Here is a 20,281-nt window from a genome sequence, read left to right on the forward strand (position 1 = left end):
TTTTTAAATGAAACAGATTAAAATGTTTTCCCAGAAGAACAGACTTCTGACCTAGGTTTATGGGGAGTGGCTCTGGGTACAGCCAAAGGGGTTACAGACCCCCTTCCCCTGCCCACCACCATGTGTGCCAGGCTGGTTTCGGGGCTCTGGCTCCCAGGTAGAGGAGCTTCTATCGGTGGTTGCAGGCCTGGGAGAGGTGGGCAGGGATGGGCCTAAAGGTCTAAAGTGGAGGTGTAGAGAAAACCCTGGAAGGGGGGTCTGAAATGTTCTACTGGTGACCATGGACAGGCGGAGATCAGTGGAGCAGTGGGAGGACAGAGATGGGGGCCAGACTTACCTCCATTTCTGGAGAGGTATTCCAAGCATTGAAATTCCTTCCTAATGAAGCCGGTACACCATTACTGACGAGATACTTTATTTTTGGGGGGATAAATGGGGATCAAAAGAGCTCAACTAATATTAAGAAATTCAAAAAGCAAATTTCTTGGTCAAGTGGTGAGACCTCATCTCTACTAAAAATACAAAAATTAGTCGGGCGTGGTGGCAGGTGCCTGTAATCCCAGCCACTCGGGAGGCTGAGGGGAATTGCTTGAACCCTGGAGGTGGAGGTTGCACTGTGCTGAAATCGCGCCATCACACTCCAGCCTGGGTGACAGAGCGAGACTCCATCTAAAAAAAAAAAAGCAAATTTCTGTGGTAGGTCCAGCTATGTAAATTGTGGGGCCCAATAAAAAAACGAAAATACAGGGCTTGCCTGTTGTTCAAAAAGCAGAAGTAAAGTACCATTACAGGTACTAAAATATGCATTTTTCTGTTTAAAATATTTTATTACTTATAAACATAATAGTAACAGTGACACATGAGTAACAGCATGAACTTACAAATTGTGAAAAAAATACTTTTGTTTCATAGTTTTACAGAGCATGATAAGTAACAATACTTTGTTAATGTGCTGTTTTGATTGATCATATGATTTTTCTTGCTCTATTTTCTGGAACCTAATATTAGATCATTGAAATTTATACTTTTAGTAACCTCGTTTTCATTACATATGATTGAGAATGTTATCATTTGCTCTTGGAAAATGCAAGATCACACATAATTTTTTATTTTAATTTTGAGAAGGATCTTTCTGCTGATGCAATTATTATAGTAGCCGTTAAGAATATTTAGTAAGCTTTAACTCCATTGAGATAAATTTTTTGATAAATCATCCCAAAATACAAATTTTAGCATAGAGTTGATGACTATCTTTGAACAATTTTTCTAAAAAGATTTAACTCTTCATACAGATCAGGTTTTTGCAAATCTGAATTTAAGTGTAAATTTGTAAAATAACCATTTTAATGTCATTCTTCTGATATTTTCTGTAATTGGTGGCAGTTGTTTGAGAAATGGATAGTGGCTTCATGACTTGGATATAATTTAAAATGCCTGTTTGCAGTGGCTCACGCCTGTAATCCCAGCACTTTGGGAGGCTGAGGCGGGTGGATCATGAGGTCAGGAGATCGAGACCATCCTGGCTAACACGGTGAAAGCCCACCTCTACTAAAAAATAGAAAACATTTGCCAGGCGTGGTGGCGGGCGCCTGTATCCCAGCTACTCGGGAGGCTGAGGCAGGAGAATGGTGTGAACCTGGGAGGCGGAGCTTGCAGTGAGCCAAGATCGCGCCACTGCACTCCAGCCTGGGCGACAGAGCGAGACTCTGTCTCAAAATAAATAAATAAATAAAAATAAAGAAGAAAATATTTGTCTTCCTTATTCGTAACTGGTTTATCTGAAGCTGTATAGGAAAACAGTGTTCTTTTCCATCAAATGTAAACATATTTAAATTTAGTTTCTAAGAAAGATTATTCGTGCTGTATATCTGTAGACATTTGTTTTGTAATGTTGTGCCAGCTTTCAAAACCAGAGATTCAAGACTCTTTAAAGAGTTTTCAAGCTTCATGGTGATGCCCACGCATGCACTTTTACTTTGTAATAATCCACTGACAGGTCTTGCTGGCTGCGTGCTGGTAGTTCCCGTGGCGGAGCTCAGGCTGGAAAGCCAGTGGCAGAGGCTTTGCAAGGCCTTGCCAGGGAGTGATGGCAACCAGCCCCCTCCATGTGTCCTGGCTCTGCCCTCGCGCACAGCACCTCTCCTCTCCTGTGGCTGTGGCTGCCGCTATGGCTGCCATCTCTGCCACCAGCCCGGGTGCAGGTCACAGCTCCTCCGCCCGGTGGAGGCCCCGCAACACCCAGGCAGCACCAAGGATTGGGTTCTGCTGTCTGCGCATGCGCCTTCACAGGGCTGGTGGGCTTGATCCTGCGCACGCGCAGGCCTCTGCTAGGCTACGGCCACCTGGGTGCTTCCCAACACGTCTTGCAGGCGCCCAGCTCAGTTCTCCTTCACTTGCAAAATTCAAGTTAAAAGATAAGACTAGTTAAAGACAAGGCAGCAGAGCATTCAGCCAAGCATGGGGGCCTGCGCCACTGCGTTGATTGCACACCCAAGAAGCCAGCCCTATCAGGCAGGCAAGATCACCTGGGTGTCTGGAAGAATTTCCCTTTTTGGAGAAACATATTCTTTAAGATGCAGGTGGAAAGCATGGACAAGGACATCTGTGGAGGGCTTCCGAGTGGGGAATTATAAAAAGAGCGTCAGAGAGTAACTGAAATGAAGAGACTATGTTCAGATACATGGCCCAGAGCCACTGATTAGAGTTACACTTTTTTTTTTCCATAAACCACAATCACAATGCATTATCAACACTTTCTACTTTGAGTTTCTTAAAAGAGGAGTTAGAAGTTAAAGATATTTCTAATGCCTTAAAGAAATTGAGCTTTTCCTTCCCTAATATTTCATACTTGCCTTTTCCTTACCTTATTTTAAAGCGACTATTTTTAGTGACTCAGCTTTGTAGTAATTTCTAGAACAATCAATTTGGTTTCTGGTGAGTTGGTTAAATGGAAATTGGTTAAGAAAGATTCCTCCACTGTCTACAATGGGGGGGACACATATTTATCTCCCAATGTCTTTTTATGAAGGTCTGTGCCCAATAACATTCACAGATGATTATTTTTACTAAACTTAAAAGATGAACAATTGAGTTAAATAGTCCTCTTGTTCTATCTTTGATGATTCAGACATCTTTCCTCTTTCATTCTTTCTCATCCTACTTCGTTAACTTCCCGAATACTTAGAAGCTCATCTATGGGAGAGTGAGCTGCATATGAAACTGCTTTTCTATTGGAAGACTGCTCCACTAAGCCTGTGACATCATCCTGTGTGTGTTCCTGATCTGAGGACTTTATGTTAAAAGAATTTAGTTTGGTGATGGTATTACCTGGCATTTGTTTGAGCTGAGAGGATTACAGGCTCTTATTCTTCTAGCTAGTTTAAATTTTATTCTTGAACCAAACCAGCAGGTGAGTATTTAGATTGCATTGTTTTAGTTCATAGTTGACTTGTTCCTATCAAATGGTGCTTTGGTGTCATGTCATTGGTATAAATTGACTGACCTCAAAAGAAATACTAGCAAACTATTTTTGCATTTATTATAGAGATTTTTTGGGACATCGTTCAATAAATTCTAAGGTCTTTTTTATGAGGGTCCAAAATTTAAATCTCTTTATCATCCTAGTGTTAGAAAAAAAGCTGTATTTATTTCAAGCAACTATTTCTTTGTATCTTGTCTGCTAGGATACTCAGAGTCACATCTTCTACCATCTTCTTGTTTTTTGAGATGGAGTCTCACTCTGTTGCCCAGGCTGGAGTGCAGGGGCATGGTCTCGGCTCACTCCAACCTTCGCCTCCAAGGGTTAATCAATTCTTCTGCCTCAGCCTCTGAGTAGCTGGGATTACAGGCATGTGCCACCATGCCTGGTGAAGTCTACCGTCTTATAATGACTGCATAGAAATACAAGGAATGAATACATTGACTTCATTTCTTTTTTTCCCTACTTGCGTTTTTTCTTTACTCTGGTTTATGTTCATTTTTACAAACCTTGCTATTACTTGTGTAATGATAAAAATCAAGTCAAACCATTGTTGTAATAGAGTGGAATTGAAACACATGAGCACAAACCCTCTGAAGAACTCATAAACCCTTTCATCTACTTACTTCATCTTCATGTGCTTAGTTGGATGATCAAGCATTCCTAAGGAGAGAGGCCTGTTTCCCTGATGTTGGCAACTACAATTTCTTACAGCCAGATGGTACACATCTCAAAACATGGCCTTTCAAACATTCTTGTCATGAAGCTGAGGGAGAGGAAAGGAAAATTTATTGAGAGAGTCATAGCTTCAACCCACAGAGACAAGAGTATTGGCGTCATCAGATGCTGCACAGCCTACAACTCTCTGAGGGCCCACGAGTCTGGCCTGGTGCCACAATAAGCCAACCGTTATCGTAGGGGAAATTAAGTGTGTCTGACAACATTTCCCACTCTAGTTTATGTGCTCATGGTGTTATTGGGACGGCCATCCAGGCCTCAAGCCAAAATGAAGTTTCCCTACTGTGGCCACATCTCTTGATAGAATTCAGAGGTTCTGATAAGGTGCATATCTTCAGTCTGCAGACGTCCTCCCTGTGTCACTGTGGTCATGCAAAGTGCTATCAATGTATTATGGTTAACATTTTGTGAAGAAAACTTTTTTGGATCACCTGCTATTACAGGCCCAGCTAAGGCCTGGGCCCAATGGCTTTGTATTTCAGCATAGCCAGCTTGCTTTAATGCTCTATTTCCCAGCAGTTTCAAACTCATAAAGATGGCCAACAGTGGCAGATGGGACCTGACACTTGAACTTGGGGAGCTTTCCTCCAACAGGAGGAATCCATGGAAGATACCAGGCACATTCTCAAAAGAACAGATGTTTAGCCAGTGGAAATGAGAGTAGAGTGGATGTAAGTTAAAATTGTTGATAAGTAAGTACCCTGATTGGGTATTCCTGTCAGGTGCTGCTGTAAAAAATCTCTTAAAACACTCAGTGAAGTGGATAAATGGATTCCATTTAACAGAGCATTTACTGGGGTCTATTAGCTATTACCTTAATGATTATATTATAGGCAGCAATGGGGCTGTCATCATAAAAGGTGAAAATGATCAAGGAGAAAGAAGTATGAGCTCAGAAGAGGATGCAGCAATGTGATCAGACACTGTGCCTGTTGGCCTCCTTCAGTGAGAAGGCTGCATCTGAAATTATCACTGAAGCAGGAAAAACGGTGTCCTTACCCTTTTTGTTTATTCAAAAATGCAATAGTGCACTGATGTATATGGAACCTGGAGCTATGAGAATTGTCAAAATTGACCTGGGATAGTTGTGTTGGGTTATCAAACAGAATGCTGGTATTGGGAGAATCCTGGGACACATGGAGGTGTTAGATCAACTGGGGACTGTGGACTTCTTGTTTCCAGGTGAACCTTCTGAGGTGGGTGTGAGGGGTTGGTAAAACTTGAACTTGACCTTCCAGTAAGTCCAAATGGCTTTGACAAACGTGATGGACAAGGCCTAAGAACAGAGAGTGAAAAACTGGGGAGCCCCAGTGAAGCGGGAGAGTTAGACGTGCTCATGTCTTGGAAAGTAAGACATCAAGGAGGCTCTAAGCAGGTGGTCCATGGTCTCATGTGGCCAGAGACTCAGAGCAGGGGATGGCATCTTGAAGGAGCAGAGAAAAGCTGAATGGGTCACAGAGACACTGGCAGACACTGTGGATGTGCAAAGTTGCCAACACATGGTGATATGGTTTGTCTCTGTGTCCCCAACCAAATCTCATCATGTAGCTCCCACAATTCCCACATGTTGGGGGAGGGACCTGGTGGGAGATGATTGAATTATTAGGGTGGGTCTTTCCTGGGTTGTTTTTGTGATAGTGAATGGGTCTCACGAGATCTGATGGTTTTAAAAATGGGAGTTTCCCTGTACAAGCTTCTTCTCTCTTGCTGCCGCCATGTAAGAAGTGCCTTTCACCTTACAATGTTTTTGAGACAGAGTCTCACTCTGTTACCCAGACTATAGTGCAGTGGCACAATCATAGCTCACTGCAGCCTCAACCTCCTAGGCTCAAGTGATCCTCCCACCTTAGCCTCCCAAGTAGTTAGGACTACAGGTACAGCCACCACACCTGGCTAATTATTTTATTTTTTAGTTTTTTGTAGATGGGGTTCTCACTATGTTTGTAATGTTGTTCAGTTCATCCCTGAATGAAATCTTACAGATTGCCTTCTCTCTCTTTTTTTTTTTTGCTTTCCTAGAGACTTATACCTGTTTTTTACCAACCAAATTTTATAATTTTATGTTATAATAATTTTTATCTTTTCACTTGAATTCATTTGTAAAGAAAAAAGACTTGAAGGAAATACACTATACTGTGTTATTAGTGATTATCCCTGAAGGGTTAGCATGATGGTGGCCTCTCCAGTCTTCTATATTGTTTAAATTGTCACCATAGAACACTTACTACTTTTATGATCAGATCTAATTGATGAATGCTATTTTTAAATTTTGTCTAAAAGTGACTATTCCTCTAATATCTTTTTTAAAACCATTGAACTTTCAGCTTCCTTCGACACATGTACATACCCTTGTTGAAAAAAAAAAGCTACAAAAAATTAAAAGCCTTCAGAGATTTGTCATTTATCTATACATGGCATTAGTGTCCACATTATACCAGAGATCACATACTCTCAGAATCATTCTGTACAGTGCCTAGTTGACTACCTATATTCAAATACCAAGGAACAAAGTAAAATAAATTTCTATTCCTTTTTCGTTTCTGTTTTCCATAGACAGTTTTATAAAGGTATAAGCAGCTAAGAATATATGTATATTATGCAAATATATAACGTTTTTAGGATATGTTTTTGTGTAGTCACCTTACAAGTCTTTAAAGTATTTTTTTCCAGCAATCCTGAATCAATTCCATATGAGAACAAAAAGGAAGGAAAAATTTAGGTAAACTGCTTTAACTCTTCATATAGTGATGCCTGTAGCTCTGGCCTATTCTATAATCAGGCTGTGTACTACATGTATCTTAGATAGGACTATGGTGTTCCATTGTTGGGGTACAGTTGGCAATTTCAGCAGCTGTTCAAATGTCTTCATATTAGAAGCATCTCACATGGAGCTCATGAAGGTGGTCCTTTGCCTGGTGTATTAGTCCCTTCTCACATTGCTATAACAAACTATCTGAGACTGGGTAATTTATAAAGAATAGAGGTTTAACTGACTCACAGTTCCTCAGGCTGTACAGGAAGCATGGCTGGGGAGGCCTCAGGAAACTTACAATAGTGGAAGGCGGAGAGGAAGCAGGCATGTGCTACATCACTTGAGCAGGAGGAAGAAAGAGCGAAGGGGGAGGTGCTACACATTTTTGAACAACCAGATCTTGTGTGATCTCACTCACTATCATGAGAACAGCAAAGGGGAAATCCTCCCCATGATCCAGTCACATCCCACCAGGCCCCTCCTCCAACACTGGGGATTCCAATTCCACCTGAGATCTGGGCGAGGACACACATTCAAACCATATCACCTGGTAAGTAGGAAATATGCTGGTGTTTGACAGTGTGACTATAGTGTGCAGAGGGACTTTCAGTCATTAAAATCATGAAGGAGTCTATACCAGAAAGTGTAATTTAAATTTTTTATAATTTGCATTTTAAGAAATTAAATGCCTGGAGAAGAAAAAAAGCAGTTTTCTTCAATATATTAGAGTGATAGTATACTGGAGGTGAAGGGAAGTTAGTTAATATTTAGTCAAATCTCCTTATTTTATGATTTTAAGGAAAAGGTTGAGAGTTAAGCAAACGGAAAAAGATTGCCAAAATTAGCACATGAGATAAAACTGAAGAAATTTAGGAAAGTATTCAAAAATTAAAGAAAGTGTTTCTTGAGAAATTTTTTCAGAAAAAGAACAGAAAAAAACATTTTAATATCCTGGTTGGTGCTTTTGGGGTGTTATTTAATAAATCTTTTTATTTCCCAAGATCGTAATGATATTCTGTTTTCTTTTCTCTTAGAAACATTGTTTCAAGATTTTATATTTAGGTCCCTGATTTCTCTCAAATTATTACTCTGTTTTTGAGACAGAGTCTCACTCTGTTACCCAGACTATAGTACAATAGCACAATCATAGCTCACTGCAGCCTCAACCTCCTAGGCTCAAGCAATCCTCCCACTTTGGCCCCTCAAGTAGCTAGTACTACAGGTACAGGCACCACACCTGGCTAATTATTTTATTTTTCAATTGTTTGTAGATGGGGGTCTTACTATGTTATCCAGGCTGGTCTTGAGTTCCTGACCTCAAGTGGTCTTCCCACCTTGGCCTCCCAAAGTGCTGAGATTACAGGGTCAGCCACCACTCCCAGCCTTAAATTAATTTTTTATATGGTGTAAAGTAGGGGGATCGCCATTTTATTTTACATTGAATTAATGGATTTCTACTTATTGAAAAGATCATCTCTTCTGTAATGAATTGCAGTGGAGTCTGTTTCGTAAATCTTGTGATGTATAAATTTGAGACTGTTTTTGACTCCTTTTTGTCTATTACATTGGCCTATTTATCCAGTTTCACCCTAGCATAGCACTGTATTTTTACAAGGGCTATACGTCTCCAGCCTTATTCTTCATTAGCATTGGCTTGGCTATCCTAGTTCCTTCCAATTAATATATAAATTTTAAAATCAGCTTGCCAATTTCTATAAAATAAACATTGTGGAATTCTGATTAGGATTGCATTGAATCTTTGGATTCAAATATCCAAAGATTTCTATTTATTTTTTATTACTTGCTTTGCACTACAATTATTTATCTGCCATAGTTTGTATGTCATGTGTCTGGTATAACTGATAACATATGTGGGTGCATTAACCTGGCCATCCACTTGGACATGTTTAAATTATTTTTTACCGGCCGTATTGAGGTAGACTTGACAAAAATTATATATATTTAAGGTGTGCAACATAGTGTTTTGATATAGGTGTACATTGTGAAATGATTACCATAATTAAGCTAATTATGTATTTGTATATATCTGTATCTATATAACCTTATATAGTTACAACTTTTCAATTGTGTGGTAAGAATACTTAAGATCAACTCTCTTAGCAAATTTCAAGTACGTAGTACAGTATTATTAACTATAGTCACCATGCTGTATATTAGATCTCCAGAATTTATTCTTCCCACCTAACTGAATGTTTGTATTCTTTAAACAACATTGATTTGTTCAATCCATGAATGTGGTATGTCTTTTTCTCTTATTTAGATAATCTTTTCTTTCTCTTAGCTGTGTTTTTGAGGATTTAGTGTAGATGTCATGGACGTTTTTATTCAAATTAATTAATTTTTGATGCTATTGTAAATGGTATTTAAAATTTTACTTTCCACATGTTTATGGTTACTATATAGAAATATATACATTTTTGTATAATTGACCTTTTATTCAACAACATTCTATTCATATCATTTTTATTAAATTGTTCATAGATTCTTTTAACTTTCTACATGTGTAAGTTTGCTGCAGGGTGGGGCCCTCATGGAGAGCCTCTATTAGGGTATGGTGGAAGGGAAATGTGGGGTTGGCGCCCCTATCCACAGTCCCAATTGGGGCACTGCCTAGTGGAGCTGTGAGAAGAAGGCCACCATCCTCCAGACCCCAGAATGGTAGATCCACCAATAGCTTGCATCATGCTCCTAGAAAAGCTGCAGACACTCAACACCAGCCTGTGAAAGCAGCCAGGAGGGGGGCTATGCCCTGCAAAGCCACAGGGGCAGAGCCTCTCAAGGCTGTGAGAACCCGCCTCTTGCATCAGTGTGACCTGGACGTTAGACATGGAGTCAAAGGAGATCATTTTGGAGCTTTATGATTTGATTGCCCTGCTGGATTTTGGACTTGCACAGGGCTTGTAGCCCCTTTGTTTTAGGCAATTTCTCCCATTTGGAATGGCTGTATTTACCCAGTGCCCGTACCCCCATTGTATTTAGGAAGTAGTTAACTTTTTTTACAGGCTCATAGGCAGAAGGGATGTCTCAGAGGAGACTTTGGACTGTGGACTTTTGAGTCAATGCTGAAATGAGTTAAGACTTTTGGGGACTGTTGGGAAGGCATGACTGGTTTTGAAATATGAGGATATGATATTTGGGAGGGGCCAGGGGTGGAATGATATGGTTTGGTTGTGTCCCCACCCAAATCTCATCTTGAATTTTATGTGTTGTGGAAGGGACCTGGTGGGAGATAATTGAATCATGGGGGCGGATCTTTCCCGTGCTGTTCTCATGAGAGTGAATAAGTCTCATGACATCTGATGGCTTTAAGAATGGGAGTTTGCCTGCATAAGCTCTCTCTTTGCCTGATGCCATCCGGGTAAGATATGACTTGCTTCTCCTTGCTTTCTGCCATGATTGTGAGGCTTCCTCAGCCACGTGGAACTATGAGTTCTCTATTAAACTTCTTTCCTTTGTAAATTACTTAGACTTGGGTATGTCTCTATCAGCAGTATGCAAACTGACTAATACAAGTATTATGAAAGCTGTTGGGATTTTTTGTAGATAACCTTTATTAGATTACAGAAGTTTCCTTCTATTCCTAGTTTGCTGACTCAAAAAAAATAAGTAGGTTGTTGAATTTTATCAAGTACTTTGATAAGTTGGGCTTGATTTGAAATTAAGAACTTTTGTTGACCAAATGTATCATTAAGATTGTAAAAAGACAAGCCATTGGCAGGGATCATATATTTACAATGCATGTAGCTGACAAAGACTTATAAGAAAAGACATATAACCCAAACAAAATGGGAAAAAACAGTTTCAAAGAGCTTCCACTGGGCAAAACAGATAGAATTTGTGCAACAAAAGTTTTTAGAAAGACCCGGTTTTACCCAAAGAACAAAATAAATATCTATGAGCCCATACTGATATCAATAAATTATTAAATAAAAATTAGTGAGAAGGAACAAATATTTCTCACAGAAGAATTACAAATAATATTCTCCCCTCCAGGAGGTTGAGCTTGATTTCACTTCCCTTGAATGTGGATTGCACGTAGTGACTCACTCAAAGAAGAGATAATGCAAAAGGAAATTAGCAGTGTGGAACCATCTTAACCAAGTGATGAAAGTTTACTCACTAGTGATAAGTCACGTCAATATTAGTTATCCTCTGAAATGATGCAATGAGATGGGCATTTCACCTCTATGGTACTCTACTGAGAGAGTTACCTTAGAGATCAAGGTAGAGTTAGATCATACAGGGGCTTTGAGACACGGTAATGATTGTTGGTTTTGTTTGAAAATCAACAGAAAGGCATTCAGGAGACACCAATTGAGATGTTTGCAGGAGCGCAGGAAGCAAAGAGAGAGGGCAGGAAGCTCGGTGTTCGGGGCAGGGACCAGCATCAGGCTAGGACTGAGCAGAGGCAGCAGGGATGGTGTCACACAACCTTCCTCATGCAGGAAAGGTCTCATGCACCTGTACAGATGCCAAGTTTTGAAATCACAGAGGCTAGAAACAAATGCATAGTGAAGTAAAAAAGATCTAAATATCTTGTACAAAATTATTATTTTTTAAATGCCAATTACATATCAATGGAGGCAATATTACTTTAAGATCACGTTTTTCATATGACTGTAATATCCATTACCTCTTAAATAAGCAATGCTAATATAGAAAGTCATTTTCTCAGTACATACTCTATAATGAAGTGACTCTTAGATGGGATTGCCTAGTTGATTTATTACTGCAACTAGATGATGGGAAGACTTCCACTGGAAGGCTTTTACAATTCATCAAGTTCTGTTGGCCTAAGGAAAGGTAATTACTTTTCTGGGGTTGATGTGATGTGCGAACCAATACAAGCACTGGGAATATGAGCAATAACCAATCTTCTACTCAGGCAAAATTAAACTGCAATGCATTTACTATATGTAGAATAGACATACGCAGCAACAGTTCCAATGGCTAGTTCCTGAAACATCATAATCTTCAAATTCACAAATGCAATATGATGTATACATTTGTCCTTCCATGCATGTGATGGCCAGGGGCTAGGGGCACTCATTAGTCAAAGGATGTGCTTTCACAACTAGGCTCACATAAAGTTGTCCTCTAGAAATTATAAATCATTGCATGTCATGACTTTCAAAATGACTCATGAATAATAAAAATCACAAATGCTAACCTTTTAATTCCTAATGTATTTTAAAAATTTGTATGGCAGATCAGACTTCTAATCATCGGTCATAAATTTTTTATATCATTTTTTACTAATAAGACATGGGACTATTTAGCCTAAAAAACAGAGGACGATGAGGGCACAAGGTAACTGCCTTCAAATACTCAAAATGTCACCATGTGGAAGCTGAAATGGATTTATTGTATAATACTCCAGAAAGTAAAATACACAGCAATAGATAGTGACAATAAGAAAGCAAATTTAGGTCTATCATAAGAAGGACATCCCTAATAATTATAGTTCAACAATGGGATGGTTGTGTTTTAGGTTTAGGTTTTCTGCAAAGCAATGAACTTCCCATCAATGAGAGAATTCAAATAGAGGCTCAGTTCAACGTCAGAGAGAAGATGGAAGTGATTCCTACATTAGGTGCAGGTTGGACTATATTACCTAGGAAATGACTTAAGACTCTAAGCATGTGTGTTGGGTGATGTAGAATACTGATATATCAAAGTTCTAGGTAAGATTTCTGTTTCTGGCACTTATAAAATGTATTAAATGAGTGAATGTCTTTATACATTTTTAGTGATACATTTTGAAAAGTCTTATGTCAGAGAGCATTTCTTAGGGAAAATGAAAGATGTTTCTAAACCTCCTGAGCCCCATGAGCCTGAAAGAACTTGTTTTAATACTGTGTGTTTTCAAATCCCTTTTATCCCATCAACATTAAAAATCATGAGGCTGTTAAGAATTGAGATGGGGTTTAAGATGACAAAGCCAGTTGTAGTGAACAGTTGCTAGTTGATCTATCTGGGATCCCTCTCCTCTTTTTCTTTTCTGATAAGAGCCCCCTCTTTTCCTTTGTGGAAACTATTTTTCCTCTCATTTTATCTATGTGTTTCTATTCCAATCCTAATTGAAATAAATTGTCATACACAGAATTGAATTGAGAAATGCAATAAAATAGATTGCATTATGTTCCACTGAATGCAATCTATTTTACTGAAGCTCTATTATATGCCAGGAACTGTGAGTGGGAAAAACTAACAATACAATAGAACCCATGAGAGTCCCTTGTTTTAGTCAACTTATGGTTAGAGACAAAAAAGGCCAAGTAATGGCAATTGAGAGCATGAAAATGCAGGTTGGGGGTAGGTACTAGATGCTGAGGGAGCACACAGGGAAGCCCTTGGCCCCTCTTGGAGATTAGGGATTCATACAGTTTTGTGGCACAGTTCAGAAAGGCTTATATTCACATGTGTGTCTTGAAATCAAATGTTCCCTGAATAATAATGAACAGCTAGCCAGATAGACGAGAAGAAAGGATGTTCAAATTGCTTAGGGGCAACATGGCTAAAGCTAAGAGAACATATTTGGGAGGCTTCAGATGTTCTCATTTTCATCTCTCCTGTTGTCTTTGGGTTTCCCTGAGAACTCTTCCTGATTCACGGTCATTGCCTGAGCACTGTTGGAATGGGGGTGGAGTGGGTGGGAGGGGAAGTGTCCTGTCATCTCATGATTCCATCTAGGTCTCTAGCAGACATGTCCCCACCTCCAGGTAATATAGGGTGACTCACAGGACGAGTGTCTGGGAGATGCTCTTTCCCAAGGTTGATGAGGCTCAGGTAGACTTTTACCCTGGAGAGCAGGTCTTTGTTGTAGAGAATGCTCTGCTGTATTTCACAATGGTTACATTTCCCCTCCCAGTGCCAGAGCCAGGAGGGAACCTTCGGGACTCACCATGAGAACGTGGTGAGGCTCCTGAAGGCAAAATGTGAAAGTGTGGCCCTCCCCGAGGAACACGCTCTCCTGACTTTCTCATTCTCAGGCCACTCCAAACACAGTCTCTCGTAGCTCATCAAAATTACAATTTTTTTTTTTTTTTTTTTTTTTTTGAGACAGAGTCTCGCTCTGTCGCCCAGGCTGGAGTGCAGTGGCGCAATCTCGGCTCACTGCAAGCTTCGCCTCCTGGATTCAAGCAATTATCCTGCCTCAGCCTCCCGAGTAGCTGGGATTACAGGCGCATGCCACCACGCCTGGCTAATTTTTATATTTTTAGTAGAGACGGGGTTTCACCCTGTTGGCCAGGCTGGTCTTGAACTCCTGACCTCAGATGATCCACCTGCCTTGGCCTCCCAACAAAATTACAATTTAGATGTTCCTACCAGTTTAGGACAAAAGCAGCTTTTGTTCCATGTCAGCCGATCCTGGCTGGAACTCTCTGGATCTGTCTGTTCCTTCAAGTTCTAGGATGGTATAGTTTGCCCTGTGAACTCAGTTCTCTGATGTGTTCAAGAAAATTCACTGATTTTCAGTTTTTTTTTTTAATTGTGTAGATAGCAGTGATAACTTCCAACCTGTTTCCATGTCAGATCTGAAACTGAAAGTATCACAGTAGAATCAAACTAGAAATTTTATCAGGAAAATAACAATAACCTTTGTAAACACTTGGAACCTGAGTAACACATTTCTAAAAAATCTACAGGTCAAAGAGAGAATCTTGAGGAAAAATTTAAAAATATATCAAACTTAATAAAATAAATATAGAACATTTTTCTTCTCTCAGCCAAAGCATTGTTGACAGAAAAATTCACAGCGATTCAGTCATCTAATATCCTACCTCAATAATTGAAAATAAAAAGAAAAAATCCCCAATATAATCAATAGAAAATAAATACTAATGTTAACAGCATAAATCAATGATATTGAAAACAGAAATAATAGAGAAAATCAATGAAAAAAAGCTGGCCTTCATAAATATCAATATAATTGACAAACATCTAGTAAATCTGACAAAGGGAAAAAGAAAAGACACAAATTGCTTATATCTGAAATAAAATTGGGGATATCACTACCAACCCTGCAGAAATTAACAGACTAATAATAGAACACTATGAACAGCTTTACACACACATTTTAAAACTTAGATGAGATGAACCAAATCCTAGAAATAACACACACTACCACAACTCACCCAATATGAAATAGATACTCTGAATAGCACTATAATTATTAATACAATTGAATACATGATGGAAAAACTCTCCCCAAAAAGACAGCTGCAAGCTCAGTTGGTTCCACTGAAGAAGAGTTCTACACAGACTCTTCTAGAAAACAGATGAGGAAAGAATACTTTCTAACTAACTTTATAAACCTAAAATTACTCTGTGTGATGGTTAATATTGAGTGTCAACTTGACTGCATTGAAGGATGCAAAAAATTGTTCCTGGGTGTGTCTGTGAGGGTATTGCCAAAGGAGATTAACATTTAAGTCAGTGGACTGGGAAAGGCAGACTCACCCTCAATCTGGGTGGGCACCATCTAATCAGCTGCCAGTGTGGCCAGAATACAAAGCAGGCAGAAGAACATGGAAGGACTAGGCAGGCTTAGTCTTCTGGCCTCCATCTTTCTCCTGTGCTGGATGCTTTCTGCCCTGGAACATTAGACTCCAAGTTCTTCAGCTTTGGGACTCTTGGACCTTTGACCACAGACTGAAGGCTGCACTGTTGGCTTCCCTACTTTTGAGGTTTTGGGCCTCGGGCTGGCTTTCTTGCTCCTCAGCTTGCAGACACAACCTATTGTGGGACCTCACCTTGTAATTGTGTGAGTCAATACTCCTTAATAAACTCCCCTTTGTATATATATCTATCCTATTATTTCAGTCCCCCCCCGGAGAACCCTGACTAATGCACTCTGCACATTTGTTGAAAATCAATTGACTGTACATGTGTGGGTCTCATTCCATTTCTGTCTTGTTCCATGACCTGTTTGCTATCTTGTTCCCAATGGCACACTGTCCTGAAATCCAGTAGTTTCATTTCATTGATTAGACCCTGCAACCCCATGCTGAACAAAAATGGTGAGAAGCAAATATCCGTGACTTGCTCCTGATCTTCAACCTCTCACCCCTAGGTGTGATGCTGTTTATAGTTGTGGATTTTTGTTTTGTTTTGTAGATGCTGCTTATCTAGTTGAAGACATTTCCTTCAATTTCTAGTTTGCTGACATTTACTTCATCAGTAATGGTTGTTGGATTTTGTCAAGTGCTTGCTTTTTCTGCATTGATTGGGATGATCATATACTATTTTTCAGTTTATTAATGTAATAAATTACATTCATTGATTTTTTAAATATTACACCAATCTCATATTCCTCGGCTAAATCTAAAGTGGTCATAATGCATTATGCTTTTGATATATTGTTGGATTCAATTTTCTAAAATTGTTAACAATTATTTGTTCATGTATGTCTATGTGTTATATTGATCTGTAGTTTTCATTTGTTGTAAAGTCTTTTTAAACAGCTTTGTATTGATCTATATTTGATATATACAAAACTGTACATATTTAATGTATACAATTTGATGAGTTTGGATATACGTATACAACTGTGGAACCACCACAATCAAGGGAAGAGACATATCCAGCACCTCTAGAAACTTCCTCCTCTGCCTTTGTTTTGTTGGTTTTTTGTGGTAAAAACACTTAAAAACTTAAGTGCACAATACAGTGCTGTCAACTTACAGGCACTCTGTTGTAGAGCAGATCTCTAGAACTTATTCATGTCACGCAGCTGAAACTATGTCCATTGAACAACACTCCCCTGTCTGGTTTTAATATGAGGGTAATGGTGGCTTCACTGACTGGGTTGGGAAGTATTCGTTCCTCTGAAATTTTTCTGGAAGAGCTTAAATAAAATTGGTATTATTTCTTCTTTAAAAAATTGGTAGGATTTCACAGTGAGGCATTCTGGGCCTGGGGATTTCTTTGTGGAAAGGGTTTCAATTACGAATTCAATTTGTTTAGTAGATAGAGTGCTACTTAGGTTTTCTATTTCTCCTTGTGTGAAGTTTTGATAGTCGCATCTCAAAGAATTTGTCCATTTCATCTGAATTGTCAACTTACTGGAGTGTTTGGATATCCACAGGCAAAAAAACAAACAAACAAACAAAAAAGCCAAAATGCATCTTGACCTAAACCTTACACTATATACAAAAATTAACTCAAAATAGATCACAGACTTAAACATAAAATGAAAAAATTACAAAGTATTTAGAAAAAAACAGAATCTCCATGATCTAGGGCTAGGTAAAGTATTCTTAAACTTGACACCAAATGGGGTATCCATAAAGGGCAAAATTGGTAAATTTGACTCCATTAAACTAAAGAACTTTTGCTCTTCCAAAGACCTTATTAAGAGGATGAACTAAAGAATTTTGCTCTTCCAAAGACCTTATTAAGAGGATGAAACATTACAGAAAATATTTTCAGACTGAGAATCTAACAAAGGACTGATCTTAAGAATATATAAAGAACTATTAAAACTCCATAGGAAAGTAAAACAATACAATTAGGACCTATGCAAAGGACAGGAATAGACATGCCACTGAGGAGGAAATGCAGATAGCAAACACATGTAAAAATATGTTTAACATCACTAGCTATTAGGGAAATGTAAATTAAAACCACAATCAGGTATCTCTAAATGCCTATCAGAATAGCTGAAATTAAAAATAATGACACCACCAAATACTTGCAAGGATGCTGACAAATGGATCACTCCTACATTTCTGATGGTAATGTAAAATGTTTCAGCCACTTTGGAAAAGAATTTGGCAGTTTCTTAAATAACTAAACATACAAGCACCATGTGACCCAACAATTATCCAAAAAGAATGAAGGTTTATGTTCACATAAAATTTGTACACAAATCTTAATTGTAGCTTTATTCATAACAGCCTCAAATGGGAAACAAATAAGATATTTTTAAATTAGTGAATGTTTAAACAAGCCTTGCTATGTCCAAAACATGGAGTACTACTCAGCAATGAAAAGGAATGAACTGTTAATACATGCATGTTAGTATATTGATACATGCAACAACCTTGATGACTCTTCAGAAAATTATGTTGAGAAAATGAAATCAATCTCAAAAAGTTGTGTACTATCTAGTACCATTTATAAAACATTCTTGAAATAACAAAATTATCAAAACAGAGAGACACAACTGTGGTTGCCAGGAGCTAAGGACAGAGGAGAGAGAGAGGGAAGTGAGTGTGGCTTTAAAAGTTCAACATAAGGGATGTTTGTGGTGATGGAAATGTTCTGTATCTTGACTGTATCATTGTCAATATCTGTAAGGTATTACCACTGGGGGAATTGGGCAAAGGATATATATTGTTCCAGAGCAACAATAAGGCTTAGTCAGGTAAAATAACTTGTCAAGTCTGGGTCAGAATACATCACTGGCTTTGGGGTACTACTTTAGTTTGAAACTGTTATGAAATTGCCTTCTCCCCTACCCCTCCATAAGACACGCATTCTGGTGAAAATGTGCTTTCCATTTCTTCCTTAAGTTGCACTGAGATAAGCTTGAGGGAGGAGGTTGAAATATGACTGACCTGATTCATGGCATGAATAGTTTGAGACCCATAAGGTTTATTTTAAGGGCATCTCTATTCTTTCTCTTCCCCTGCTGAAAAACTGTCCAACATTAGCCACCCTGCAAATTCTATTTACTTGCTAACCAATGTCTCACTTTCTACAAGACAACTTCCTTCTGAGGTGTGGCCATATGCTAATGTATAAGAATTCATTTGAATTCATGGAAAATATTGCTTCTTATATGCCATTCAAAGTGTTAATATGATTAACATATAAGTGTTCCTTATAGACAACTAATAAAATGATGAATGCAGGTAAGCACTGATGGTATTAGAAGACAATATTTTAGCTTCTTCTCAAGGTGCTTCAAGTATCCTTGAGTTTTAGAGAGCATTTTACCAGGTAGCTTACTGAGGCCCTAATCACAGTATCCTCCAGAATAAAACAGGAATACTTAATTCCTCCTTTCCTGAAAATTGTGAAAATGTGTAATTTCAGAAAGGAAGAAATGCGTGAGGATTGAAATTGGCAACCAATCTTTGAAGGCCTAGTAGACACCCGATGCCTTCAACATGTCTTATATGACCCTTGCCTCCAGCCTGTGAGTTTTGTTTTCCCCACATAGCCTAAATGCACCTACTATAAATCAAAAGTAGAGTTTACATTCCCCCTTTTTTTTAGACCAAGCTTACTAATGTATAAAGTCCCACTGATTTCTTTTTCAGAAGGTAGTTCATAGGCACTCCACCACAAACTGTACCTTACATGTTCCTGAGAGTTCCAGGGAATAAGCAGTGCTCCCTCCCAATCACATTTTCAACAGTTTTGCTCAGCCCACCTTCAGCCACCTTGTCTTGATGTCAAGCTGTGGCCTTTGCTGTTGATGGTGGTCACTTTCTTGGGTGTGGAATCATGGCTGGCAAGCCTTGCTGATACTTCCACATGAGCCACGGGCTTGCCACTGACAGTCTATTTTCCAGAGCTCATCCTGCGTTTCTCATGCTCCCCCTGAACTTACCAGGCACCTTTACCTGGGATGCTGGTGGCCCCAGGAATGGGACCCTTCTTGTGCAACACCGTTGTTGCTTTCCTGTAGAGAGGATGATGCTTTGTTCTGCTGCCAGCTCGTGGCTTGTCATGTGATAGCCAAGGAAGTCCTCCTGCATGACAGAACCATCCCATGCCCTGCTGGCCTCAGGTTCAGCTTAAATACCCCTCCCTCCCTGCCTGCGTTATGGTAGGAGGCTGACTTTCTCCTGGCATGCCTGCTGATTTCCTGCCCCACATTAGATCGCTTCTGGGGCGCCTGACATTCAGAATACTCCTTACCTTCATCAGCCAGGTGATGTTGACCCATGGTTCTATGAGATAATCTCAAAATAATATAGATTTGGTACGTTCCAGAAATTTGGATTAGTTTGTTTGGTTTGTGGCTGCAGAACATACTTACTTGCCTATTTACCTTGGCACAGGCTTGGAGAGGAGATGCCAGAAGCACAAGCTCCTGAGATGACAAAGACTTTACTCTGATTTCACAGTTTAGAAAATCAAGCCATTTCCCTCTGTCTCTTGAGTCATTTTAGTCTGAGCAAGGATAACAAAGTTTAGTGAACCCGAACGCGTATTTAGGAAGCACTATATTGCTAGGTTGAAGCTGAAAATAAGATTGTTTTATTCAGGGTCAGATCTTATTTACTACAAACCTCATTAATTCTTTGCTTTAGAATAATAAGGAGCCTTGGGCA

At 39.2% G+C, this 20,281-nt stretch overlaps 1 long non-coding RNA gene across 1 annotated transcript in view; it reads right to left on the reverse strand.

Annotated features, from left to right (window-relative positions):
* Positions 1–413: 413 nt before the first annotated feature.
* The window catches only part of LOC129476383 (uncharacterized), a 59,608-nt gene continuing 39,740 nt past the window's right edge, over positions 414–20,281 (reverse strand). The window contains exons 2-4 of the long non-coding RNA XR_008654918.2: positions 14,319–14,533; positions 4,105–4,244; positions 414–669 (exon numbers count right to left, since the gene is read on the reverse strand). This is a non-coding gene — a long non-coding RNA (uncharacterized lncRNA). The remainder of the gene's footprint in view (positions 670–4,104; positions 4,245–14,318; positions 14,534–20,281) is intronic.

This window comes from Symphalangus syndactylus, chromosome 2, assembly GCF_028878055.3.
Source record: "Symphalangus syndactylus isolate Jambi chromosome 2, NHGRI_mSymSyn1-v2.1_pri, whole genome shotgun sequence".
NCBI classification, from domain to species: Eukaryota; Metazoa; Chordata; class Mammalia; order Primates; family Hylobatidae; genus Symphalangus; species Symphalangus syndactylus.